This window comes from Camellia sinensis, chromosome 8 (genome assembly GCF_055761805.1).
Source record: "Camellia sinensis isolate YWXY chromosome 8, ASM5576180v1, whole genome shotgun sequence".
NCBI lineage: Eukaryota > Viridiplantae > Streptophyta > Magnoliopsida > Ericales > Theaceae > Camellia > Camellia sinensis.
Genome location: NC_138968.1, coordinates 138,499,803 through 138,527,801, shown reverse-complemented (window position 1 = coordinate 138,527,801; position 27,999 = coordinate 138,499,803). Strand labels below are relative to the sequence as shown.

At 43.6% G+C, this 27,999-nt stretch overlaps 1 protein-coding gene across 1 annotated transcript in view; it reads left to right on the top strand.

The window, feature by feature from the left end:
* Positions 1–27,999, top strand: part of LOC114260256 (uncharacterized) — a 217,853-nt gene that overhangs the window by 128,634 nt on the left and 61,220 nt on the right. The gene's annotated exons all lie outside the window — the stretch shown is intronic.

Here is a 27,999-nt window from a genome sequence, read left to right as displayed (position 1 = left end):
AATAGAGTTTTAACTCAATACAAATATAGCCTTGGGCTTACAAAACAGAGTCACGCAAAATGAGAGCATTGTACTCCCAACACACATACTTCCACGCCCCTAGTTGGGTGGAATCACCACATCTTTTCCTGCACAAAAATCCCGTAGGGTGAGCATAAAGCCCAGTAGAAAATTCTTAACAAAGTATATACATTTTATACAAGTCTCAAGAGATGAAATGCACATGCCATGCTATGCCCTTTTTGAAGATAAATTACATTTTCATCTTTTGAAAACCATCATGCTCAATGATGTCATGCAATTTCAATTGTTCAAAACTTAACAATTTATTTCAAGGGTAGTAAATACGTCTCTGGTAATCCCTAGGCTGGTGTCTACAAGTAGACTATACGAGTATTACCAAATTGTCCTTTTTACCGGTATTAACCGGAAGGCTCGACACCTATCCGCGCGGATTTTTCGGTCTTTCACCCCGGACCTGCAGGCCAACTTATTCAATATCATCTATACCACTTATCAAGACTTACCAACATATTTACCCCAAAACCATTTCATGAAAACTTATTTCTCAGCATTATTTTCTCAATGCAAGTTTTCAAATCAAATTTCAAAGTTCTTCATTATCAAATGAATTGATATGCCAATGCAATAATTAAAAATGCAATGCAATATTTCTTCCACTTTCAATACTTCCACACAATATTTCCATTGTGATCAAAATTCTCATTTCTTACTTCAATGCAATTTCACAAGATGAATAAATACTTTTATTTCAATTCATCCAAGGGCAACACAATTTCCTCTTCTCAAGTATTCTCAACAATTTAGTCATTTTAAGACTATATCAACATTCTGAATAACCATTTCTAAAATGAACAACAATTCTCATAATCCACAAAATTAATCATTTATACAAATATAAATAAGAAATTTTCTAAACATCATTTATTTTGGCACACAAAAATAAATATAACTATATTACCTATGGATTTTCAATTTCTTTTTCAAATCCTCAATTTCTAGGTTTTCTCACCAAACTACACAGCTCAAATCTTTTGAAAGAAAACTCTCGGAAATCATCTTTTCTTCAATCAACAAAGATCAAAACCCATAAGATTATTTTAAAAGAACAAGAGACAAACCCACTTTCAAAATCGCTCAACTTCTTAAATCAAAATAAATTTTCAGAAGCTATCAAAGGATGATTTCGAAAACCATCTAGATCTTGCAAAAATATATATATAACTCAAAGAAAATCCCTACCTCAAGTTTTGAAGAAGAAATGAGATGAAACCCTCAAAATCAACGGTGTCGAAACTCGATCTTCACCGCACAGAATGAAGCGCTCGAGGTGATGACCAACTTTGGTGAAGAACTTAGGCTTAAGTCCCAATGGATTTGGAGAAATCAAAGAGAAAAGGTGACTTCTAGAGAGAGAAGCTCTAGATCAGGATTTTGGTGAGTTTTAGACAGAGAGGGGACTGCAAGAAATGATATGAAACCCTAATTTTATGGACTGATATAACAAAGTCCGCTCGCGCGTGGAAAGCCTAATTTTACGGAATGATATGAATTTGTCCATGATGCAACAAATTTCTCCTTGCATTGCTTCAACCATGTTTGAGTAACATAATCAAGTGCCTCTAGATATGCACTAAACTCTTTGTGCAATGTGCTAAGGTGTTCATGGTATTCATCTTTAGACGAAGAGAAGATTAACAAATTCCATGAAGAGTTAAACTTTTCCTACGTGTCTTTACTGTCAAACATCTTCTTGCACTTAGCCAAGACATTCTTATTTATATGCCATCGACACAACAAGTGTTTGGAACTAGGTAATACCACATCAATGGCATTCATCAATGCAAGCTCTCTATCTGTGACAATAACCTCAGGAAAAATATTCTCATCCATGAGACCATGAATATATTCAAAGCCCATACATATTTATTGGTACGCTCGAACTATGAATATGTTGAAGCTATTAAAAATGTCATATTTGTGGAAGTCACACCTACAATCTCAAGCAAGGGAAGACCATACATGTTGGTCTTATACGTACAGTCCATAATCAAGACACGTTAAAACACACGAAACAAATCCAAACTGAATGTATGAGCGCAAAGGAGGTCAGTGACAACCATGGTATTTTGTTTACATCTATGCCATTCAATGTATTCATGCCCTGCTAACTTCCCCAATAGTTGTTGCATCTGTTATCTCCCGGCCTTCTCTTTCACTTTAAATCTATGACGCACATTATAAATTGTCTTCATTGTCGTTACATTCAACGGATTCCTCTGTTTCAATGTAACTAAAATATCTTTTGGTCTCACCATACTCTTAGACATATCCACCAACAATTCATTTTCTTGGTGTGATAATCTTCCCAAATATGAATGCCCCTCAAGATGATCTACAGCTGGATGATTATGCACTCCACATACTACATGCAACATCCAATCGTTGTTAGGGCTTAACTTCTCATCCTTTAGCAAGAATGGACAATCACACTTTTTGGTCCCGGTTATCCTAGCATTCTCATCATGAGAATAAAACTTCACCTTCATTTTTGGTCTATATTTTCCACTCCTCTTACACGCTAGTTTAATTCTTGGTGTCCAACGACCGCCACCAGAATCTGAATATTTCACAATTATAACAAAACCATTTTTCTTGCCAACATCACATGCCCAGTTAATCATTGCTTCTCTGCTTTTAAATATCTACATTAAACATATTAGCTTATAGTTTGTACAAATATAAATATAAAGATAAATAAAAGAAGTAATTGGCAATAGTAATCCTACCTCGTATGTGGTAAATTCACTAGTGTATTAATAAAAGAAGTAATTGGCCATAGTAATTCTACCTCGTATGTGGTAAATTCACTAGTGTAGTTTAACACGCATTCAGCATGCTCCACATTCTCCAAAATGGAATTCTATATGAAACCAACAAAGGAACAAAGTTATATTGTTTGGACATACAAGGTCAAACAAAGGAAAAAAAAATTAATATTTTACTCATATTGTTTGGACGTACAAAGGTGAATAAAGTCACAATGTTCGGACATACAAAGCTGAACATTGTCATGTTGTGCAGCAGTGTGCAACCGAACAAATTGAATTTGTTTGGACTTTGAGAACTGAACAATCATGACCAAAAATAAGTTGTGAAAAACCTAAGTGATTCGTGATTAGATCCAGATTTAATTGTACCAATTCCCAAACAATCAAAACAAGCTATCTAAATCATCAAGCATGTACGAAAGTGATTTAGATTGTTGTTTCAGAAATAATAAATAGACACAAACGATTTTTACGTCGAAAAAATCACTATTGGAGCACCTCCAATTGTGATTAAAAAATCATGGGCAAAACGCAACAAACCAATCCACTATGAAGGAAAAAAAGAATACAAAATACCCAAACAATTACCCAAACTCTGTCAATTTGTCTTCAACGCTTTGTATGTCTTCCACCGCAACCTTCGTTTCAGGATTAATTAGATTGATGTTGATTCCACAACATCCACGTTGACTCAACGACTGGGCACAGCTTCGAACACCTTTGACACTCCATGTTTGAATCTCTGGATTCCATAGAAGAAGAACACTCTTGAAGAAGATGACTCAAACAACCCTTTGATGTATATTAACCAACCATGTTAGTTTAATACTCAAGCAAGTATCAAAGGAAAACTAGCAAACTAGCCCCAAAACAAAACCGTAGAGCACCCAAAACAAATCTAGAAGAGTTAACCCTAAAAAAAGACTTAAACACATACATATAGAAAACAGAGGCCGCGTACCCCGTTCGAGCGTAGAATTTACTGCTCGAGTGGAGTCACAAAAAATGTGCGATGAAAATAGGTCTCCGCTCAAGCACTGGAACTCATGCTCGAGCGCAAAAACATGCCTCCCAGTATTTGTGCCGACAAGCCAAATTACTGAGAGGGTGCAATATCCACTCGAGTGCAAATGTTCCCGTTCTAGCGGGAAGACCAAAACCAGGGAAAAATACAACTTTATAAAACAGAGCTTGTTCGCTGAATTGGTAACAAGTAGGGACCTAGCAATCTCCCCCTTTGTCAATTCCCGGACAAAACTTTTCTAACAATTGTTCCTAAACAACCACGCACTAGTCTCTCACTAACACAACCTATCAGACATAAAACAGAATCTGCAAAACCACAAAAACTAATTTGATGGACAAATAGTTTGAATTTGAACAATTTAGAACAATCCACCATTCACCTGTGAAACAACTTCCAACATACCACACAAAAACAAAACTGTGGAACTCAATAAGATAATAAAACGCAACAGATATGAAAACAAACAAAATAACTACAGCAGTTCTAAAATAGATGAAACAATGTATCAGTTCCAAAACACTAACTGAAGCAGTTCTAAAGCAAAATAGCAAAATAGCCAACTGTACCAAATGAGTAAATTCTCCCCCATTTTTGTCCGAGAGTCAAACAAAAATAGTCCAAGAAAAAAACATAGTCAAGGGTCAGCTGGAGGTGGATGAGGCTACTGTAACTGAAGCAAAGGGATAATCTGAGCAAGCTAAAGAGTAGTCTGGGCAGCAGACTGCTCTAAACGTCTAAGACGGCAATCAAAGACATCAAGACGAGCATCTAGATAATATAACCACTGAGTCACATACTGCTCAAAATGGCGAAGCTGGCCACGAAAGGTCTGGGGATGATTATCAGCCTCCTCTGCATCAGCTGTTGCTGCATCAATCTTCGCCTCCTCGGCTAGAGTATCCTCAGCACCTGTAGAAGGACTAGCCCTAAAAGACTCCCCCTGAACATGTGCTCCACTCTGAGAAACAATCTTCTTAGTGAAGGGTTTAATAGGGGTGGCATAGTCATCGTCCTCAAAGACTGAGACCTCAACGCGAGACAGAAGTCGGTTGATCAAACTTGCGAACCCAGTCAAGCTTTTGGCGGCTGGAGAAGGACAAAACGAAGTGCCTACTTGTTGCCAATTCCGCGAACAAGCTCTGTTTTATAGAGTTGTATTTTTTCTCTAGTTTTGGGCTTCCTGCTCGAGCGGAAACATTTACGCTCGAGCGAATATTGAACCCTCTCAGTAAATTTTACTCATTTGCTATAGTTGGCAATTTTGCTATTTTGTTTTAGAACTGCTTCAGTTAGTGTTTTGAAACTGATACATTGTTTCATCTATTTTAGAGCTGCTGTAGTTATTTTGTTTGTTTTCATATCTGTTGCGTTTTATTATCTTTTTGAGTTCCACAGTTTTGTTTTTATGTGATATGTTGGAAGTTTTTCACAGGTGGATGGTGGATTGTTCTAAATTGTTCAAATTCAAACTATTTGTCCATCAAATCAGCGTTTATGGTATTGCGGATTCTGTTTTGTAGCTGATAGGTTGCGTTAGTGAGTGTCTAGTGCATGGTTGTTTAGGAACAATTGTTAGAAAAGTTTTGTTTGGGAATTGAGAAAGGGGGAGATTGTTAGGTCCCTACTTGTTGCCAATTCCACAAACAAGCTCTGTTTTATAGAGTTGTATTTTTTCCCTGGTTTTGGTCTTCCCGCTCGAGCGGGAACATTTGCGCTCGAGCGAATATTGCACCCTCTTAGTAATTTGGCTTGTCTGCACAAATACTGGGAGGCGTGTTTTTGCACTCGAGCATGAGTTCAAGTGCTCGAGCGGAGACCTATTTTTATCGCACGCATTTTGGTGACTCTGCTCGAGCGGCAAGTTCTGCGCTCGAGCGGGGTACGCGGCCTCTGTTTTCTATATATATGTGTGTGTATGTGTGTGTGTGTGTGTGTGTGTTTAAGTCTTTTATTATTATTATTATTATTATTATTATTATTATTATTATTATTATTATTATTATTATTACTACTACTACTACTATTATTATTATTATTATTTTCTTGTGGGCACTCATTGGTGGCATACACGTTTAAGAGTATGAAGACCAAACCAAAGAAACATGAAATCAGTAAGGATGGCTTGGTTGGTGCCTCTGAGGTAGCCTTTTCCTAATGCCCGGACTTCAATGAATTGAGCGAGGAAACGTGGACGTGAAAATGATGGTAGATGGTTAAGAGACTCAACATCACCCATGATATGCCAGTATAGGTCAATTCCTCTAATAATGTAAAATATACACTATTAGTGGTCTACAGAGAACTTTGATCACTTGTGCGGAAACCCCTGTAACAGTTTATCTCAAGGATGTGTATAGAATTAGATCATGAAATCAATGAGTATGGGCATTTAGAATGAGCTATGAACAAAGAATAATGAAATCTTACAAGCAGCATGAGAGATGTTCATATGAGTCTAAATGCAGAGATGAGAAAATCAATGACAATGAGATTATAGCATTCAAGCACACATAAAACCAATCACTCACACCCACTCAAGTAACAGGTAACACCCTAGTGACTGAGCACTACACCCAAGGTCTTTCTAAGGAACTTAAACCTAAGAAGATCAAAGGGTTTTGTAAAAATATCAACTTTTTGACACTCAGTGGGTATATGTTCAAGAACAACAAGGCCTTCTTCCACTAACTCTTGGATAAAATGATAACGAATGTCAATGTGTTTGGTGCTGTAGACACCCCATTTTTGACTACCCTTAAGACTTGGGCGCTACTGATTGCTTATTTGGTGATGAAAGGTGTGCAGTGCAAAGGTTCGATTTCTTTGGCAAGGAGAGCGTCAAATCCCAACCTTACACCCCATTTTGGACCAAAACTATTTTGAATGCTTTTTAGACCTTAAAGCCCTCTCTTTCAAAATATTTTTTTAAACAAAGTTCCTACAATGTTTCAAGGCTCGCATTTCGTTAAATGTTGCATTTTTCGGTAAACTAAGTAAGGACAAAGTGGAAATGAATGAAAGAGAGATGAAATCTTTGAAAAATCTTTCAAAACACCTTTTTTAGGGGTTTGAAGTTGAAGAAAAGAGGAGAGGAGGAAAGAAACCAAGTTGGAGAAGAAGATGGACATGAATCGCTAAGAGAGAGTCGAGCAGCCCTCGCTAAATCAAGCCTATCCTTTTGTACACTTGTATTTAAGCTATGACGCCACCACCATTAGAAAGAATACTTCTAGGGCTTGATTTTTCACATAAGAATCTCTTGAAGCCGAGTCCGGATGGGAGAGATATGGTTGTTGGAAGTTGGGCATCAATCCGGTTGGACCGAAACTGAGCAGTCTTCACTAAAAGACGGATATTTCTTAGCACAATTGGAATTTTGATGCAAGGCTTCCACCATTGAAAATATTACTTTCGGGGCTTCAATTTGGACACAAGAACGACCTGCAAAGGAGTCCATATAAAGGAGTTATGCCCATTTGAAGTTGAACCTGGAGAGCAGATTTTTAGTGGCCGGCCGGCCACCACAAGTGGACAACCGGCCAGAAAAGTGCGTTGTCGGATACTAAAGTGACCGGTCAGCCACTAATGTCCCAAACTCAGATATTTCGTAGATATTTTCCCTCAAGTTGTTCTGCACAACCTCCAGCTGTACTGTTTTTAGATATTTCGACCAAAGCTCTTGTTTTTGCTATATATAGAAGCCATATCTCTTGTTTTGCAAGGTGAGCAATTTTGGGAGCCACTCTCTCTAAAAACTCCTCTCTCTACAATTCTCTCTCTCATGCCCTTTTGTGCATGCAAGTAGAGAAACACCTCTCTTTTGCCTAGAGGTCCTTGATGAAAGTGGTTCATCTTTGGGTTGAGTTTGTTTCAAGCTCTCTCTTGGAGCCTGCTTTGAGCTCTAAAATGGTGGTTTAAGCTCAGATTTGTGCCTAGTGTGTGCTTTGCTTCAAAGGTATACAACTTCCCCCATTTAAGCTCGTCTTGCACAATTGTTTTGCCACCTTTGCAAACTGTTTTTGGCTTGGTTTTGAGCTGAAAAAAACTTTTTTTTCAGTCCTAAAATTGGTGGTTTAAGACCCTTTTGAGTTTGGGGGTGGTCCACCTTTCTTGTCTCTTTGCTTATTAAGCTTTTATGCCATCTTTCAAAGCTTTCTAAAACAACTTTTTTGGGCCTTTTTACCACTGAATTCCAGAGAATTTTCAGTGGTAAAAACAATGTTTTGAGGTCCAAAGTAGGAGGGGGTGGCCTCCCCTCCTTGTGTCTTGTTTGCAAGTGTAGATGGCCTAGTATTTGAGCATGCTTTTCTACCATTTTGTAGCCAAGTTTGAGCATGTTTTTGGCCTTATTTTAACGTGTTATAACTAGGTTTTTGGCTGGTTAGAGCACTCCTCATTTGCTTCTTACACTTGTAGTGTAATTTTGCTCACTAGCCTAACTTGCTTAATGAATTAGCCTATTATTCTAGCTTGTGTTAGCTTGCCTCCAGCACACTTTTGCTCATATTTTAGCATGATTTAGCTCTATTTTGAGTGGTCTTGGTCATATGGTTCATGTGTTGCATAGCTATAGTGCAAGTGCCGTAACTAGTTTTGAGTTTTAGGGCCTCTAGCATGCTTTGCTTGGGTTGTTTGCATGCCATAGCATCATTTTGTATGTGATTTCAGAGCATATATCAAGGTCACACTCTCACATATTCCACTCTTTCATTGCTTTTAAGAGCTAAGCTTTGAGCCTTGTTTGTGAGCCAACACATGAGCATGATTTTCATGCACTTTATGCTTCAATTTCAGTGTGATTTAGCCATTGTTTTAGCATGCTTTAACTCTGTTTTGAGTTGGTTTGGCCCTTTGAGGCTTGTATTTTAGGGTTGTAGTGCAATCCTTTTTACTAGCTTAATGAGTTAGGCCTTTTAGCATGTATTGCATGAATTGTTAGCATGTTTTAGCATCATTTTTCATTCCATTTCAGCACTAAAAAATCTGCCACCTCCCTCATTTCTTCATTTTTCCATTTGCTTTGAGGGTTGATTAATCTTAAGGTTGTGTTTAGGCTTGAGATAGAGCTTGTGCTCAATGGCTTTAACCTTCTTTTGAGGGTTTCTACTAGTCAAAGGCATGATCTCTCTCATGTCTTAAAGCATCTTTTGGTTGACCCCTCTCGCATTAGAGGACAATCACTTTGGACTTAACTAGCTAAAGAATGGTTTGGTAATGCTAAAATGTGTAAACAAAATGAGCCAAGTAAAACATGGACAAGATAAACATGTGTGTTGCATTGCATGTGTTTGGATCAGACGTTAATCCAAACACAAGAAATGTGAGGCATTTCATACTCATAGTGATGAAACGTGTCACGTTTCTTGGTCGCCGTCGCCCTTGATCATGCATGATAGGGTGATGGCCATTCGAGTCTTATGTGTGCATTCAGTAATATTGTACAAACTTGGTTCTTTGGCCATCATGCATTGAGATGCTTGATTGGTGGCTTGAGAGCCAAGTGCCATACTCCTTTGTGCTTGAGATATGATAAGGAGGATGGAAGTACATACATTTCCTTGCAAATACACTGCCATGCCTCTGTTTGCTCTCTGTTGCAGCAAAAGGAGGAATTTCAGGGAAGAAGTGGCTGATCGGCCACATATCCTAGCCGACTGGACACCAAAGCTAGCCAACCGGCCATCAGAAGTGGCCGATGGCCACCATTTCTAGCCGATGAGTTCATCAGCATGTTCCTGAGATGGATCAAAAGCAATATGGAAGTTAGCACAATTTTCAGAGGTTCAAAAGTGCGCAAACAGAGGCATCTTGAGGCAAGGTGGTGGATTTTCGGCAAGAAGCAACCAAGCGTGCATGTCTCCCTCGCCCGCGAGGCCATTTTATCGCTTTATTAGTTAGTTGTAATTAATTACACATGTTGTAATTAGTTTAGCTTAATCTGTTTTGTAATATTTTAATTAGCTTAGATTAGCTAGTTATTCAATTCGGTTTGTAATAATCAATTAGCTAGAATAGTTAATTAGTTGGTTTGTAATAAGTAGTTTAGCTTAGCATAGCTAGTTAGCTTATTCATTCGGACCCTCTTTCGAGAGGGCAAAATGTTGTAATAAGCGTGCGTGTGTGTGTGAATGTCTTCTAATCCCACGTCTTTCTCCCTTTTATTTATCCGCTTTTGGTGGTTAGACTAGGGTATATTTCAATTAGCATACCTTATGCTTGCATGCGTGCATCATTCATTTGTCTTGCATGCACTGGGCTCGGCGCATCATTCAAAATGCATTGTATTTCAATACCTATTTGAATGCATGTATCAAATTGTTGCAATCATATGCCATATTAGATAGCCGAGCCTATTTAGTTGCATTATTGCATGTGTTGCATTAGGCACTTAACATAGTTAGGATCATGCATTGATTTCTAACTAGTTTTTTGTTTTAGCTCGGAGTACACTGTAAGTGTCTACACTTTAGCATCTTGCATGAGTGTGAGTGTTGCCATGATAGCATGCTTTCCATGAGGCTATGTGTTTATTTGATTAACTGCATGAATGCCTATGGATGAAGGCTTCGTTGCTTAAATTGGGACAATTCGATAAATGTGAGTTTTAAGCCCACTTTGCGAAGTGGCAAATCATCATGTTTTAAGCCCATCTTGTGAGATGACAAATCCGCGCTTTAGCCCGTCGTGAGGGTGGCCTTTTCAAACCATTTTCGAAAACAAACATTGAATTGAGTTGTTCCAACTTAAGCAATTTAGTCTATACTTGAATGTCGTGCGCGTTACACAGTAAAGTTAGCTAATAACCGGAATAAGAACACATGTGTTTATAAAACAACATATCATGCTTAGTAGAGGCTGATCCTTTGATCGGGTGAGCGGGGGTGCTCATTTTAGGACCTTCCCCTCTCGTACCTAAGTTCCCGAGCCAAGGCAACTTTGGTGATGACGGACACGTGGCATTTGGCACGAGTTAGGGTTTCCTAAATTTCCCAAAATAAAATATTTAGGTGGCGACTCGGTAATCTGGCAAATCAGTCCAATTTTGGCATTATTTGATTCAAAATCTGATTTTCCAAAATGATTTGTCGGATTGGACTCTTTGGTGATTTATTAGTCTTACATTGCACTTTGTGAGATTAGATTAAGAACTGTGACAGGAGTGCGAACTATAGTAGCTAGGACCCAATTCGCGCCCTCTCCGAAAGGGGGGCACGCGAAGATTATTCGGGCGGTCTACAGTTTCTGGTGACTCTGCTGGGGATTTAGAGAACTTGACTCGAACGCATGATATGTTGTTTCATTTACACTTATGTGATTCTTTGCATTGCATTTGCATTGGTGCGCCTATGGTACAGTGTTTGCCATCTACTATTCCTGAATGATTTGCCGGAGGCTTGCTTGGAAAGGCTTGCCATAAGGCTAACCGGTTGCGGGCTCTGCCACGATGGGAACACAAACCTCGGATCGGGATCACTGCCGAGGCACCCTTTTTGACCAATCGACCTAGTTGCTTATCAGAAGCCGTAGAGACCATTCCAAACTAGGACAGGTTACTCACCCGAATGTAGGTTGTTTGAAACCATTTGCTTGCATAGTGAACCCCTAGTTCCTGAAGAAATTAGGACAGGGAAACCCTACCCCATCAGAGGGGTGTTTTGGCTCTCAATTAACTGGTATGTGCTTTACAGTGAAACTGTACAGGGATGTGCATATTAGTTGCGAGTTTGGTATCTGATTTTAGGGCAGACTTCAGTGTAGACAACACAGTCATTCAGCTATGCTCATATCTGTTCTAGTGAAATTGGGCTGAGATGCTGTCTGTTTTCTCTTTTGCAAGGTAGTCTTGGAACCATAGCTTCAGAAGGCTCCAATATCCCCCGGGTACTCTGGACTTGTATCGATAGACTTTGTCAGATCGGAATTGGTTCAAAAGCAACCTATGTTTACCTCCCCCCCACCGGTTACAAGACAAAGGAGGTTCAGGTAGAATTCACCAGTGTAGTTTCTACCGTAGTTACCCCTCAGTTCACCCGGGTCTAGTCTGGTCTTGGAACAATTGTCTGCATTCAGCTCAGCACGAGATCAATCACCCATTACCATGGCTCAGTATCCCCCATCTAGTGTGGAAGAACGGATACAACACCTACAACAGATAATCGAGGCACTGCAGCAGGATGCAGTCCGTCAGGCTGAAGTCACGGCTCATCAAGCCGAAGTGATAAACAGGCTGCATTAACAACAATAGCCACAGCCGGCCGTGGCTTCTGCATCTCATGCACCTCCCACGGGTAACCCAACACCCGGAGCCATTGCCCATACTGCTAATGTCCAAGAGACTCAGCGCAATCCGACAGGGCCAATCCCAGAACATGCCTCTAAAGCTCCTGTCTATCAAACTGAAGCTACGTTTGAATTTGAGGTTGACCCAACTGCACTCAAGGTCAATAAACTGGAGAAGTTATTCAAACAAGCACAAGGAGGGAACTCCATTCCGGATTTAAAGGATGGGTACACTGAATCTACAGTTACCTTACTGGAGAAGTTTAAAATGCCGCATATTGACCGCTTCGATGGCTCTGGAGACCCAATGGTGCACCTTCACCTGTCTTCTGATATCCTGAGGCCAATGGGCTTGACCCCGGCGCAGAAGTTGTCTCTTTTCGGCCGAACCAAATCTGGGATAGCCATAATCTGGTATGCTAAATTGGAGAACTCTGTGAAACAGAACTGGGAAGAGATGGTTGAGGCCTTTATTGCTCAATACTCCTACAACGCACAGATCGTGGTCACAACTCGTGATCTCAAAGTCACTCGCCAAGAGCCAAAATAGGGTTTCTCAGAGCAAAGGCCTCGATGGTGACTACAAGGCCTTCTGACAAAGATCAGATCAGGATGATTGTTCAGAATCTGCATGGCAAGTCACTACAAAAGATGATCATCCTACCTCTGTTTACCTTTCCAAACCTTCATGAAATGGGGGTTCAAATTGAGGATGCTCTCATACAAGGGATCTTTGTGGAAGATAGTAAACCTTTGAAGAAGAATGTTGTTCGCAGTTCCAATGCTACTACTGATGATAGCACATCTACGAAATGCTCAGAAGTAGACACTATCACCACTTCCCTCAATAGCCAAAAACTAACCACTTTAACTCAACCCTAAGCCCGAAATTTCCATTCTCTTTTGTGGAGAAGTGGTTTGGAAATACTCTTCTGATCCTGGGGGATGCCCGTGATCCACTGATAGTCACCTGAAAAGGAATAAACACTCCGGTCGGGGGTGCCGGAATTAGCACTCTGATGGACAAGTTAGTCTCCACACTCAAGAATGCTTGTATTCTAAGTTAAGCACAACAATTCTCACATATCTCTTTCTGGATGATGTTCTTCTATTTATATATTTTCTTCCATGGGCCTCGGGATTAGGTCCATTTCCAACTCCCTATTCGGCATATTTTGTAGTAGACAGCTCTTTACTCGGCCCCTTGCTTAATCGGATTCGAGCTTGCGAGCCGATGCCGAGTACCACGAATTTCGATTCCCAGGTCCGACTATCCGGAATATCTATGACTCCCAGTACTCGGCCCCCACAATTGCCCCCCAAGCAATCCACTAACGACAGTTGGCTGGAGTGTTTGGCTTCGAACTCAAAAAGTCAGAGCCGAAGTTCGGCGGTTGACCATATTCCAACGCAAATGTCTGAACACACGCTTCTCGGTTATCATTTCAACTTCCCGCCTCTTCGTACAATTCTATTTATTGTGATTTAAAATTTTAAGGTCTTTTCAAATGCATACATGCATTTAGACGCTCGTCACTGGACTGCCTTCCGAATCACCTCTGCAACTTCCTTCTCTTCTCTATTTTCTTCGCCTCTTGTAAGTTCTCTCCTTCTCTGCTTTGAATCTCTTTCCTTGCTTTGTTTTTTGGCTTAGCATATTCCTATTGGCTGGGGGAAATGGCGAAACATTTAAAAGATCTCCTCTCATTTGCTCGAATTTCTGGCTTCCGATGCCATTTCTCCATTCATAATGACGTCCGTCTGTCACTTGTGATAGACGACACCCTCTATATGGAGAGGGTTGATGAAACCACGATCGTCTTCCCTCTCCTGTCAATTGCAGAGGGTGGAGTCCATTTCCCCCTTCACCGACTCCTTAGGGCCGTGCTCCGTCATTGAGGCTTAATCCTTTCCCAACCCAACGTCAACTTCTTTAGGATCGTGATGGGGATTATCGCACTAAACCATCGCTGTGGGCTTAACCTTGGCATTCCCGCTATTCGGCATTGCTACGCCTTGGTCAAGTCTTCTGGTCGGCACGAGCGTTATTTCCTTAGGGCGAAAGACACCGACCATCAACTAGTGACCATGCTTTCCAGCTCTGGGAAGCGAGTCGACGATGTTATGGTCGTCGTCCAAGGAAACTGGGAATTCGGCGAAGGCGAGGACTGCCTTGATCGTATTCCTAGAGAGAGGGGCGAACTAGGTGGCCGAGTATCTTCTTTTAGTTATTTACCAATTATAATCTATAAAGCTTCATTTTCGGGACCTCATGGTTTTGCTTTTGCAGGAAACGATTTGAAGAAAGTCTTGACCTCAACTGACGATGCCGTCCTTTAGGAAATCAAGGCTACGCTCAAGTATTTCAGCAGGCCGAGTCTTCAGAAACAGGAGAGGGCGGCCCACATTCTGCTCCGCTACGAGCCGACTTATACAATCTTTTCAGCGGCGAAAAATATCCCAATTCCGAAGGGTGAGGAGTTTCTTACCTCCCTTATCTTGATTGATTTGAAAAATTTGAGGCAAGTCGGTGTTGGGGGATCAGATTCGGAGCGACTGGAAGTAGTTGAGGTCGCCGAGTCAGACCAATCTGAAGCCGAGGTCGACGGGGCTTTGAAGTTAGCATTTGAAGAAGTCGGCCTCAATTCGGTTGATCCTCCGTCCACTGCGGGTCGAGAGGACCTTCCACTTGATGATATTTTTCACGGTCTGGAGGATCTTCCCGGCGCGTACACAGAAGATATGGCTGGGTTGAGCCTCACTAAACTTGCCAAGAAGGCTAACGCGGAAAGGATGGCCGCACAGAGAAGGGCGGAGGCCATTCGGGCTGCCGAATCTCAGCCCTCCCAGACTCTTGGCGGATCTCAGCCCTCACCTATTGGTGAGTCCCAATCCTCCTGCCTATTATTGAGGAGGGAATGGCAAAAAATGGAAGTGTCGAGGCAGAACCTTTTGTGCAGGCAAGTGTAGAAGTTGAGCAAAGAGTGGAGAAGCGCACTGCCGAGGTCGAGGCCGGCTCAGAAGAAGACCGCGCCGACAAACGACCTCGTTTGCAAGGATCAGATGTGATTGCACCTTTTGTTATTTAGCCGAAGATAAAGAATACCCCGATCTCCTCCGTTGCTTCGGTAATCAAAGATCCAGCGGTTGCACTCGGCATGGCCATATCCGTTTCATTGCCTGCTGACAAGGCGGCTTTTCGGGCAGAGTCGGATCTGGTTGCAATTGCATTGGCCGCACAATCGGCTCTTTTGGTATATATCTTGACTATCTTTTCACTTTACGCGAATATTGTTTTGGTCTTAACTTCTTGTTTTGCAGGCCGTCGGAAGGATAGCCAAGATGGGCTGTCGCCATCACGATGCCGTCGAGCATATTGGCCGTTTACAAGTGAAGGTTGATGGCCAAAGGAGTAGGGCCGAGTTCAAGGTGGAGAGAACCCGTAATGCTAAAGAATTGAGATCGGTCGCCGAGAAGAGGGCGGATGCGAGCGACGACGTTCTTAAATTGGCCCAGGAGGCGATCTCTAAATTGGAGGTTGAGTTGGAAGAAATAAAGGCGGCGAAGGAAACAGTCGACTTGAAGGCTTCTAGCGCATTCGACGCCAGGAAAAAATCTGCTTTCGATGAATACGTAGACGAGGTCCCCAAATTTGAAAATCGGGGATTCAAACACGGCTGGCTCAAAGCCCTTGCTGCTGCCGATGTGACATTGGCTACGCCAATTCAATATGAGCAAGTGGATGTTGAGCCGCTGGAGTCTGACTCTGAGGACTAATTTGGGCGGCTCTTGTTTTTGTTTTAGGATTTGCGTGTATGTTTACAGCTTTTTATTTAGTAATTTTCAGCTTTTTACAGCTTTTTATTTAGTAATTTTCATATGTAAAATGGCTACAATTTGTGCCTAATTTACTTAATAAAATTCATTTTGTACTTGCTGTTATTAATGAATGGTATTGCTTTGTTGTTGTTTTAGATAAAACGTTATGTATATTTGCCGTTTAGAAGATTAGGCCGTTTTAAAAAGCCAAAAGTTAGTGCATGAAATGGCTGTGGCACATATCAATCGGCATGGGGCCAAGATGCTCAGCCGGTTAGATTAATAAATCTGCCCTTGCCCCAGCCAGTGCATGAACTCCAAGGCATTCACCTATAAATGCTGTTTAGATAATTAGGGCGTTTTAACAAGCCAAAAATTAGTGCATGAAGTGACTGTGGCACATATCAATCGGCATGGGGCCAAGATGCTCGGGATGTTAGATTAATAAATCTGCCTTTGCCCCAGCCAGTGCATGAACTCCAAGGCATTCACCTATAATTGCCGTTTAGATAATTAGGGCATTTTAACAAGCCAAAAATTAGTGCATGAAGTGGCTGTGGCGCATATCAATCGGCATGGGGCCAAGACGCTCGGCCGGTTAGATTAATAAATCTGCCCTTGCCCCAGCCAGTGCATGAACTCCAAGGCATTCACCTATAATTGCCGTTTAGATAATTAGGACGTTTTAACAAGCCAAAAATTAGTGCATGAAGTGGCTGTGGCACATATCAATTGGCATGGGGCCAAGATGCTCGGCCGATTAGATTAATAAATCTGCCCTTGCCCCAGCCAGTGCATGAACTCCAAAGTATTCACCTATAATTGCCGTTTAGATAATTAGGCCATTTTAACAAGCCAAAAATTAGTGCATGAAGTGGATGTGGCACATATCAATCGGCATTCGTCGTTTGGAGACTGCCAAAAGCGTTAATGAAATTGCCTCGGGGTTGTTGCACACATGCGAATAAATAGGGTGAGTTCGTGCCAGTGAGTCCACTTATTTTTATTTAGACTCGATTTGAACTAGCTTAGGGTGAAGGCGAATGTCAAACAGACTGTTTTTCAACAGCAGAGGAGAGGGATGAACGCTGGCTGAACTAGATACTGCGATGAATCACAACAGTGAGCCTGTGCGTACGGGAGGAAGGACATCCAAGAAAAGGGAAAAATGACAACCTCCAAGCCGTTGAAGCAGATCACCCCAAAGAGAAAAGCATCAACGGGGAAGCTTCCCGCGATCACGACCGAGGAATGAGTCAGACGCGATGCCACGACCATTGTGTTTTGCGCTGTTCGTGGGGAATAAACCGATCACTGAGGCAGATTCCATCGTTAATGATCCGGGTGTAGCGGTCGAGTTCGCTCGACAGATCTTTCTATCGAAATCCAACAATCGATGGTTGGATGACAAGATTTCGAAGTGTTTCGAGAAGGTTTTCATGGGGCGGTGAAGGGGCTGTACACCGCCTACGAAGTCGGTATGCGTCTGGGCGCCGCGCGGCGGGAGATGGAGAAAATGGACGAACGGGTCCGCAATTTGGAGGCTCGTGTGGAGAAAGCCGAGGGCGAGCTTAGGGAGCTAAGGAAGGCTAAAGTTGCCGATCCGCATGCGACGGGTCAATCTAACCCAATTGTGGACGAGAGGGTGACCCAACGACTATTGAGTCACGCCATCGCTGACTGAGATACGACAAACATGTTTGCCGTAGAAAATGCGAGGGCCAAGGGTTACGAGCAAGGCTTCCATGCTGGTTGGAAGGTTGGGATCGACGAAACGAAAGAGAAACTTGCTGAGGAGGTCTGCCGATACGAGAATCGGGGCTTTAAGTATGGTTGGATCGCGGCTCTTCAGGCCGCGGAGGCTCTCCGAGCAAAGGGTGTCGATTCCAACTTATGCGGCTTGGATCATCGTGATCATTTGCCCTTTTCTGCCTTTGAAGTTGAAAAGAGCGATGATGAGGGAGACGCCGAATAAAAATATTCGTTGTAATGTTCAAACGCGAATTGCGTCTAAAATTATGTGATTATTGGTTGGTCGAATAAAAAAGATTTTATTTTCAATGTTTTTTTATAATTTTTGTTCGGCACACACGTGCTTGCATGTGTTTTATTATATAAATGTTTGAATAAACGTATTTCAGATGATTGAATGGACATTGATCGGCCTGATTTAATCGACATCATTGTGTTACGCACGGCCCGAAGGTTTAACCGGCCCAAAGACGTCATATGCCGATGGGGCTCTAAATCCGAGGACTATTCGGCCACTCGTGATATCCACGAAGGGCACTTCAAATCCGGAGGCTTTATCGGCCCAAAGACGTCATGCGCCGATGGAGCCCCGAATCTGAGGACTTTGTTTGGCCAATTGTGATATCCACGAAGGGCGCTCCGAATCCGGAGAGTTTTTTGGTCCAAAGACGTCATGCGCCGATGGGGCTCCGAATCCGGAGACTTTGGCCAATCGTGATATCCACGAAGGGCACTCCGAATTCGGAGGTTTAATCGGCCCAAAGACGTCATTCGCCGATGGGGCTCCGAATCTGGAGACTTTGTTTGGCCAATCGTGATATCCACGAAGCGCGCTCCGAATCCGGAGGCTTTATCTGCCCAAAGACGTCATGCGCTGATGGGACTCCGAATCCGGGGACTTTGTTTGGCCAATCGTGATATCCACGAAGGGCGTTCCGAATTCGGAGGCTTTTTCGGCCCAAAGACGTCATGCACCAATGGGGCTCCGAATCTGGAGACTTTAGCCAATTGTGATATCCACGAAGGGCACTCTGAATCCGAAGGCTTAATCCGCCCAGAGACGTCATTCGCTGATGGGGCTCTGAATCTAGAGACTTTGTTTGGCCAATCGTGATATCCACAAAGGGCGCTCCGAATCCGGAGGCTTTATCGGCCCAAAGACGTCATGCGCCGATGGGGTTCTGAATCCGGGGACTTTGTTTGGCCAATCGTGATATCCACAAAGGGCGCTCTGATTCCGGAGGATTTTTCGACCCAAAGACGTCATTCGCCGATGGGGCTTCGAATCTGGAGACTTTGTTTGGCCAATCGTGATATCCACGAAGGGCGCTCCGAATCCGGAGGCTTAATCGGCCTAAAGACATCTGTAGACACCCCATTTTTGACCGACCTTGAGACTCAGACGTCACCAGTTGAGCACTTGGTGATATTGCATAATGTGCTCGTTCAGAAGTTTCAGAGTCTTGGCTGCGAGCCCCGCCTCCGGATTTCCGAACCCTCTTCTGTGCCTTGTCTCGGTTTGCGAACCAGACTCGATTTTCTCTGTTTCTTTTCCCGAGGGGAGGGAGAGGTCTCGTAGACTATCTCTCAATGCCCGTGGGCTACATTTGGTGGCCGCAGGCCATTTTTCCCATTTCGGAGCCCGTTTTCCGATTTTCGGGGCCGTCAGGCCGTGTGCCTCGGTTCGGGACCGCCTAACCATCTCCGTTTGTTCTGATTTTTGGCATACATCTTATTTTCTCCCTTTTGAGGGACACTGGGGTCTGAGAAACCCACTTCGTGGCCGAACGCCACTTTCGGTGTTTAACGGGCAGTTTCCGGGGCCCCGAACTGCGTGTTTTGGCCCCCCAACATTCGTTTTGCATCGGTTTTCGTTCATCTTTGGCAGGTGCCTCTGTTTTATCACTAGGAAGGCCGTAGAAGGGTGGGAGGCCAGCAATTGTTGCAGCAACCAGTCTTTTTCTCCTCCGGCGCCCTCCGACGCCCGTTTTTCGCACTTCCGGGCTAATGTTGAACACCTTGGGCCCACATTCTTGAACTTTGAACCACAGGGTTGTGTTGTACACACATGAGAGGACCCTAAAAAGTGGTGGCCGGCCATTAATTCAATTTGACCCTTTTGAACCCCTCCTTCCGGGCTAATGTTGAACACCTTGGGGCCATTTTCTTGAACTTTGAACCACATATTTGTGATGTATACACATGGGAGGACCCTAAAAGTTTATGGCCGGCCATTAATTCCTTTTGACCCTTTTGAACCCCTCCTAAAATTGGCTTGTTCTCTCTCCTGTTTTAGAATTTCTAAATTCGAACCACGGGGTTGTGAAGAGGAGACCTGGGAGGCCACCAATATGTGGTGGCCGGCCACTAATTATACTTGACCCTTTTGACCCCTAGCTGGCCGGCTAGGGGGGGTGGCTGGCCGGCCACCTGCAGAAAAAGTAAAAGGCTGGCCTGCTTCCTCTCAACTTGCACTTTACAGCTGTGCAGCTGTTTTCCCCAGAAAATATCCCAATCCGGGGGATATTTTGTGGGGGAAAGCTTACCTCCTTTTTGCCCCACCTTTACACCCTCTTTTTGTCCATATAACCAGCTGGTGGCATCACATTTGAGGGTTGGAAAAATTGTTCTTCAAGCCTCAAGATCCATCTCTCCCTCCATCCTTCTCATTTTCCTAAAAAACCCTAAGTCCCTAATCACCATTTCTTCTACACCACCAAGCTCTACCATCACCACTTCATTTCCAGAAACAAGGAGGGCTTCTCAAAGGCTAAAGGAGCTGCAAATTGGTCCAAGAAGCAACAAAAGACTTGTCTCCAAGGGTGAGTTGCAATTTTCTCTTTTTTTGAGCTTTTCTTTGCAATATTTTTTAGCCTCTCCTTCTTATACATTTGAGCTCCGGCCATAACTGAAAGGGGCCCTCTTTTGAGCTCATCTTCACTTCTCATTAAGGGCTCAACCCTGTTTGAGCCCTCCATGATGCACTTGCTTCATTGATCCTCTTATATGTCATAATCTTGCATGCTACTTTTGGCCCATGAGCAATCTGTTTTTGAGCATGATGTAATCTGTGAATGTGCTTATTTTGGGCCCTTCTTCAACATTGTTGAAGGGCCCCTCACCAGTTGGTGCCTCCATATGTCACTTGTAGTTATATCCCTTATTTGGCCCCATTTTTGCATAAATTGGTAGCCCCCTTTGATTCTGTTTTTGGCTTTTTTACAGAACTGAAAGTGGCCTTATTTTGGCCTATACTTCATGTTTCATTAACACTTTTTTTCTGTTTGGTGATTATTTTGTATACTTCATGTTATAGCACCTTTTGAGCCTCAATCTTGTGCCTTTTTTTAGCATGTTTGTATATTTATTCGAGGCTTTCCATATACTGTAAAAATTCATATTTTTGGTCCCTCTTCAATGTTGTAGAAGGAAATTTTTCAGTTTGGATTTTGCTTATATCACTTGCTTCATTACCCCTCTCTTGGCCCCTATTCTTGCATGCCATTTTTGCCATATCTATGCTTGCTGTTTGGCCATGTTTATAACTGTGAAAATGCCCTTTTTGGGACTGTCTAGCTTCTGTCTTTGCATTGCATGTCCATATTGTGCATATTTGGCATAGCTATAGGCCATTCCGGGTGCCTAATTCGCATTTCGGGACAATTCAATGCATTTGGTGTCATTTCGCCTCATTTCGGGACTGTTTTCCCCCATATTTTACTGCTGAAATTCCATTAGAATGATTGCTTTCCATTTCCATGTCATTTCATCGCATTCTGCCATTGCCTCGGTTTGCGTGCCTGTGTGCACGCATTTTGAGGCACTTCTTTTTTATCCGTCGGCATCCTATGTGAGTGTGGCTGAGGCTCACTCATGTTGGTATAAGCCCATATCATGTTTCCATGCCATTGCATCACATTCCGTCATTGCCTCGGTTTGCGTGCCCGTGTGCACGCATTTCGAGGCACTTCATTTTCATCATCCGGCATCCTATGTGAGTGTGGCTGAGGCTCACTCATGTTGGTATAAGCCCGTATCATGTTTTCATGTCATTTCATCGCATTCTGTCATTGCCTCGGTTTGCGTGCCCGTGTGCACGCATTTCGAGGTATCTCATTTTCATAGCATTTTGCATCTTAGATTGCATTTTGTCATTTTCTCGGTTTGTGTGCCCGTGTGCATGCACTTCGAGGCATCTCATTTTCATAGCGTTGTGTATGTTAGGATTATATCTTAGTTGCATTTCATGCATATCATGCATATTGCATCGTGTCCGGAATAGGAGTTAGCCCGGGCACGGGAAACGAGGTACATTTCGTACTCCGAGTGACGGAATGTGTCTCAATTCCCCAGTCACCGACACTCCGGATTATCCATGATGGAGTTAGGTTTTAGCTGTAGTTTCATGTGCATTCATCCTATATTGAGTTGTGCATTTCGACTCCTCGGCCATCATGCCTCGGTATGCGTGATTGGTGGCACGAGGATCGAGACATGCATATATCTGTGCAAATACATTGCTATGCCCCTTTCCTGCTCTCTGTTGCAGCAAAACGAAGAATCAGCAACTTTTCGAGGCTTGGCACGCATTTCAAAAAACAGGTAGCAAAACCTCTTTCAAAAACAAACATGAAATGTTTCGTTCCAATTCAGGCGATCCAGTCTATACTTATATGCTGTGAGCATCACATAGTAACCTAGGCTAATAACCGGAATAAGAACTCACAACGTTTTCAAAAATTGATATCATGGTTAGTAGAGGCCGGTCTATGACCGGGCGAGCGGGGGTGCTCACGAAGTGACCTTCCCCAATCGTACCCAAGTTCCCGAGCCGAGGCAACTTTGGTGATGACGGACACGTGGCCTTTTGGCACCGAGTCAGGGTTTCCTAAATTTCCCAAAATAAAATATTTAGGTGGCGACTCTGTATCTGGCAAAGCAGTCCATGTTTGGCACTTCTTTCAAAATCAGTTTTCTCAAAAACGATTTGCCGGATTTGGACTCTTTGGTTCAGACCTAGAACCGTGACAAATTTGAGAGTCCTGAGCCGTAGTGACCCCAAAATGAACAGAACGGGAGCTCGTTCGTCCCGGGGCGTTCGGGGACGTCTACAGTTTCTGGCGACTCCGCTGGGGATTTAGAGAACTTGACTCGAACTCAGGATATCTATTTTTGACTACACTTGTGTCTTTCTTTGCATTGCATTTGCATTGGTGCGCCTAGGACACCGTGTTTGCCATCTGCTATTCCTGAACGGTTTGCCGGAGGCTTATCTTGTCAAGGCATGACCATAAGGCTGACCGGTTGTGGGCTCTGCCAGTATGGGAACACAAACCCCGGTTTTTCCGGGGCACCCTCTTTGACCATTCGACCTAGTGCATATTCGGATCCATAGTGACCATTCCAAACTAGGACAGGTTGCTTACCCGTTTATAGGTTGTTTGAAGCCGCTGCGTGCGTAGTAAAACCCTAGCTCCTGACAAAATAGGACAGGGAAACCCTACCTCTTCATAGGGGTGTTTTGGATCTCAGTTATCTGTTATGTGCTTTAGAGTGCGTCTCTACAGGAATGCATGTATCAGTGTGTGAGTTTGGGCATCAGGCCTGCGGGCACCAGCTTGCAAATTTTGGGCATCATGCCTGTGGGCATTACTATCAGTATTTGGGAGTCAGCTTTACCTGTGGGTATCAGACTCAGATTTGGGGCAGAATTTTGGGGCAGAATTCAGTAGAGAGCACACTCATTCAAATAGGCTCATATCTATTCAGGTGGAATCAGGCTGAGATGCTGTCTGTTTTCTCTTTTGCTAGGTAGTCTGGGAACCATAGCTTCAGAAGGCTCCGATATCCCCCGAGGTTCATCGAACTTGTGCTGATAGACTTTGTTAGGTCAGAAATTCAGTTCAAGGGTAATCAGTGTTCTGTCGCTGAGGCAAGGTAAAGGAAAGCCGGTCAGGGCTCATATGTTCATCTAATCCGTCAGTCGCCAGTCACATCACCTTTGTTCGGACTCAGCAGGCCGTGATGGCACAAGGTTCCGAAGAATTTGCGGCCGTGACAGCAGCGCTAAATCGGGGAACTGCCATGCAAGCTGAGACCAGTATTGAAACGCAGCGCCCATCTGGGGCATCTGCCTCACATCCAGCTTTGGGACCCCAGCCGAACTTTGACCCAATTCTGCCAGTTGAAGATTTGCAGTGTCTGAATCCTCAAGAAGGGTTGGCTCAAGCTCAGGTGCTCAGACCCCTGGTGCAGCCTAATGAGAAAACTCAACCCTTTCATGTTGATGAGTTCAATCCGACTGCAGTGAAAATTGCAAACCTTGAGAAGCAATTCAAAAAGGCACAGGGCCTTAGCTCCATTCCTGGCATTGAGGATGGGCACACCGAGGCTTCCATCCGGCTCCCAGACAGATTCAAAATGCCATATATCGACCGTTTCGACGGGTCTGGAGATCCAATGGTACATATCCGAGTTTTCTTAGATGTCCTGAAGCCGATGGGTCTGACTAAGCCACAGAAACTCTCTTTGTATGGAAGAACCCTGTCGGGTGTGGCAGCCACTTGGTATACCAAATTGGAGGATACAGTGAAGCAAAACTGGGAAGAACTGGCTGAGGCCTTTGTCGATCAGTATTCCTACAATACCCAAGTTGAAATGACCATCCAAGAGCTTGAAGCAACTCGCCAAAACCCAACAGAGCCTTTTGTGGAATTCATTGCAAGGTGGAGAGCAAAGGCAGCACAAATGACAGATCGTCGCCCTTCTGAGAAGGATCAAGCGCAGATGATGGTCCGAAACCTCGAGCATGATATGTTGCAAAAGTTGATAGTCGCTCCACTATTCACTTTCAAAAGTTTGCATGAACTGGGGGTTCAAGTCGAGAATGCGTTCAACAGCGGGATCATTCCCAGGACAAGGGAACTGACAAGGAAGGTGATTTCAAGGAGTACCAACGCTGGTAGTAGCGCTATTCCCAAACCCACCGAAATCAATACGGTCACCACAGCCGACCCTTTTGCCAAACCGAGTCTACAAATAGCTGGCCCAGCCCGAACTCAGGGTAGAACTTTCACCCCCCTCTATATGAGCCTGACTAGCACACTAAAAGCCTTGATGGAAAAAGGGCATCTCAAACCCCTCGATCCTCAACCTCTTCCCAACCCACTCCCAGCCAGACATAACCCCGCTAAGTACTGTGTGTACCATCAGCAGCGCGGTCATGGCACCGACCGTTGCTACCGCCTTCGTCATGAGATCCAAAATCTCATCGACAACTGGACGATAGCTCCACCTTCAGACCCCAATGACCAAACATCTCCTGCCTACCTCAATCACATCCACATACTGCCATCCACCTTTGACCCCAGCATATACATCACCCCGGCCCATCTACCCAAGCCTGAGGTGTTTATCCCAGAGAGCATGGACTTATGCATGATGGGTGCACCTGAACCTCAACCATCTCAAACCCGTGAACCCACTACTTCTGAGTTGATGGGAATGATTAAAGATCTTCAAAAAATCGTGACAGATCTGGCCTCCGGGACATTGGCTCCATCATCGACCACACCACATACCGGGAACTTCATGTCAAGAGACTCCCCGATGTTGGGACGGGCTGCATTTGAGGAAAGCCAATCCCTTGGCAAAATGGAGGTGAGTGGGAGGAACAAGATAGGGGCAGGCATTGGTCCCCATGAACACCTTTGGTGGGATATTGAGGCTTTGAAAGCTGAAGGACTGAACAAAGAGCAAGTCCTCGCAGTTGTTGCAAAAGCTGTGGATGACACTTTCGCTGCTCAAGTTGGGGGCGGTCTGGATCAAAGGGAACATCGGGAGAAGGACTATCATACTAGAGACGATCCTGCTATCTCCAATCCTCCACTCGGAAGAGATCGGCAAACCAGGCCAGCACCTGCCAATCCCTTTGTTGGTGCGCCCAGTAAAAATCCACAAGCCTTGAAGTACCAACCCCGAGGTCGGAGGGTCTTCCATGCCCTCTATATGCCTTTGTCCAAAGCTCTCCAAATCCTTGTTGGACAAGGCCATCTCAAACCCCTTGAGCCTCGGCCTCTCCCGAACCCTCTTCCGGCTACACATGATACTACCCAGTACTGCGCGTACCATCAACAAACTGGCCATACTACCAACGCCTGCTTCCGTCTTCGCCATGAAGTACAGGATCTATTTGACAATGGGGTCATCCCCACACCAGGTCCTGCAAAGTCTATCGGCACTTGATCAGTGAATTTGTAGGGGATAATGTGATGTGATCGGAGGGATGAACCACCTGCGGGCAGCGCTCAGTTTACTCCAGATATGGTGGATGGCATGCACTGTTTTGAGCATTGGCGAATGCCGGTTTCCGACTCGGGTATTGGGTCAGTCTTGTTGTTTTGTTTTGAGTCTGTCTTTTTGTTTTGAGTCAGTCTCTTTTTATTTTGGATCTGTTTTGTTGTATCGAGTCAGTCCTGTTGTACAGGAGTCGGGTGATTCCGGGGGGTGTTACCTCGGGCGTCACCATTTTGTTTTGTGTTCGTCTTTTCGTTTTGTTTTGAGTCTGTTCCTGCCAAGGAGCCAGTTGTACCAACAGATTTGAATGAAACAGCAGTAATTTTTGCACTTCTATGTACGCTTCTGCCGTGTGCTAGTTGTGACGGAATTTGAATGAAATGGCAGTACATTCCACCTGCTCTCTTCTGCACCCCAAAATCATTGCATTTAACCTAAGTTTTTCAAAACTTTTTGAACACTGCGGTGAAAACGAAGAGGAAGGAATTCCTCGGGATTCGCAAAACTTTGATCATTTGAGAGAAAGAGAGGCATGCTAAGCCCTTAATGAATGAAATCATGCTTGTTAGCGTGAGTACTGAGAAGGACCCTAGCTTGATCCAGACTGGTTTCACACTACCTTCAGTGCGAGCGATTTGTCGCTTTCTTAAAAACTTTCAAAAACAAAATGTTTTGCGCGATCTTGCGAAGACCTGTGTGGAATCGCTCTTGAGATTGTGCAGCCTAGGATCGCTCTCAGCCTCGAGACTCAACCCCTTCGCTTCCAAACCTTGAACTTGAAATCAGAAGGTTCGACGGTCAACTACGATGTGAGGCCTGTGTGGCTAGATTTGAAGCAGCCCTCGAACAAGAGGCACCAAAGTCAGGTCAAGAAGATCAGATCTCATCAGAAGAAGCTTACAAAGCAAAGCAGCAGCCATTCTCCTGGATTCAGATGACTCCAGGACCTCAAAACCATTTGGCATGGACTTGTTATACTTTTACCCTTGAGAGGCTCGCTGGGCCGAAAACCCGGAAGGGCGACCCAGGCAAAAGTTAGAGCAAGAGAAAAAATACAACAAAAAGAAGAAGCAAAAAATGCAAAAAGAAAAAAAGAGAACAAAAAAGAAAGATGCAAAGAAAAGAACGAAAAAATCAAAAAAGGAAAAAGAAATGAAAAGAATTGAAAAGAAAAGAAGAACAAAGCTCGCAAGATCGAAAACCCGCAACGGGCGCCTTGGCAAAAGTTAGAGCCTAAAAAGGAGAGGTTAATACCCGAGTGTACCTTAACCCCGAACTACGTGAGGCTTGATTCCCATCTTTGGGATACGTAGGCAACTTCATTCTGAAGTCCAGCCGTAAAACACTTCAAACTCAATCGTATCCATGTAATGGTTCTGATAATCTTTGCCTTCTCTATATCTGAGAGTCTGGTTGCGTTCGTCGCTCTGAGGACTGACTACAATACACTACGGTGCCATTCAGACAAGGGGCAACTTTTCGTTGCCATTCAATGCACCGCGGTGTCATTCAAACAAGGGGCAACTTTCCGTTGCCATTCAGAACACCGTGGTGCCATTTCAAACAAGGGGCAACATTCCGTTACCGTGCAGTGTCCTTCAGACAAGGGGGCAATTTTCCATTGCCATGGATCCGAGGTTGCGCATCTCAAGAGTAGGTCCCATGCTCGTTGAGCAGTGGTCGTTTACGAAAATAGTTTTTGAGAATTTTTACTGAGGTTGACTAATCTTCTCGAAAAGTATTCCATTTTCAAAACTGGACCATTTCTTGGACCCAAAAAAGGAAAACTCTCAGTGCTCACTGCCTAACTTGCATGATTTTAAATCAGAAAATTGAACAAGTATGTTAATCTAACTCTCATTTTGGTCAAAATTTTTTTTAGGAGAAAACTAAAACTAAAAAAAAAAAAATGGTCAAAATGATGAACCACGGGCACAGTTGAGTCAGGCTTCCTGTCTTTTCCCCATTGCCAAC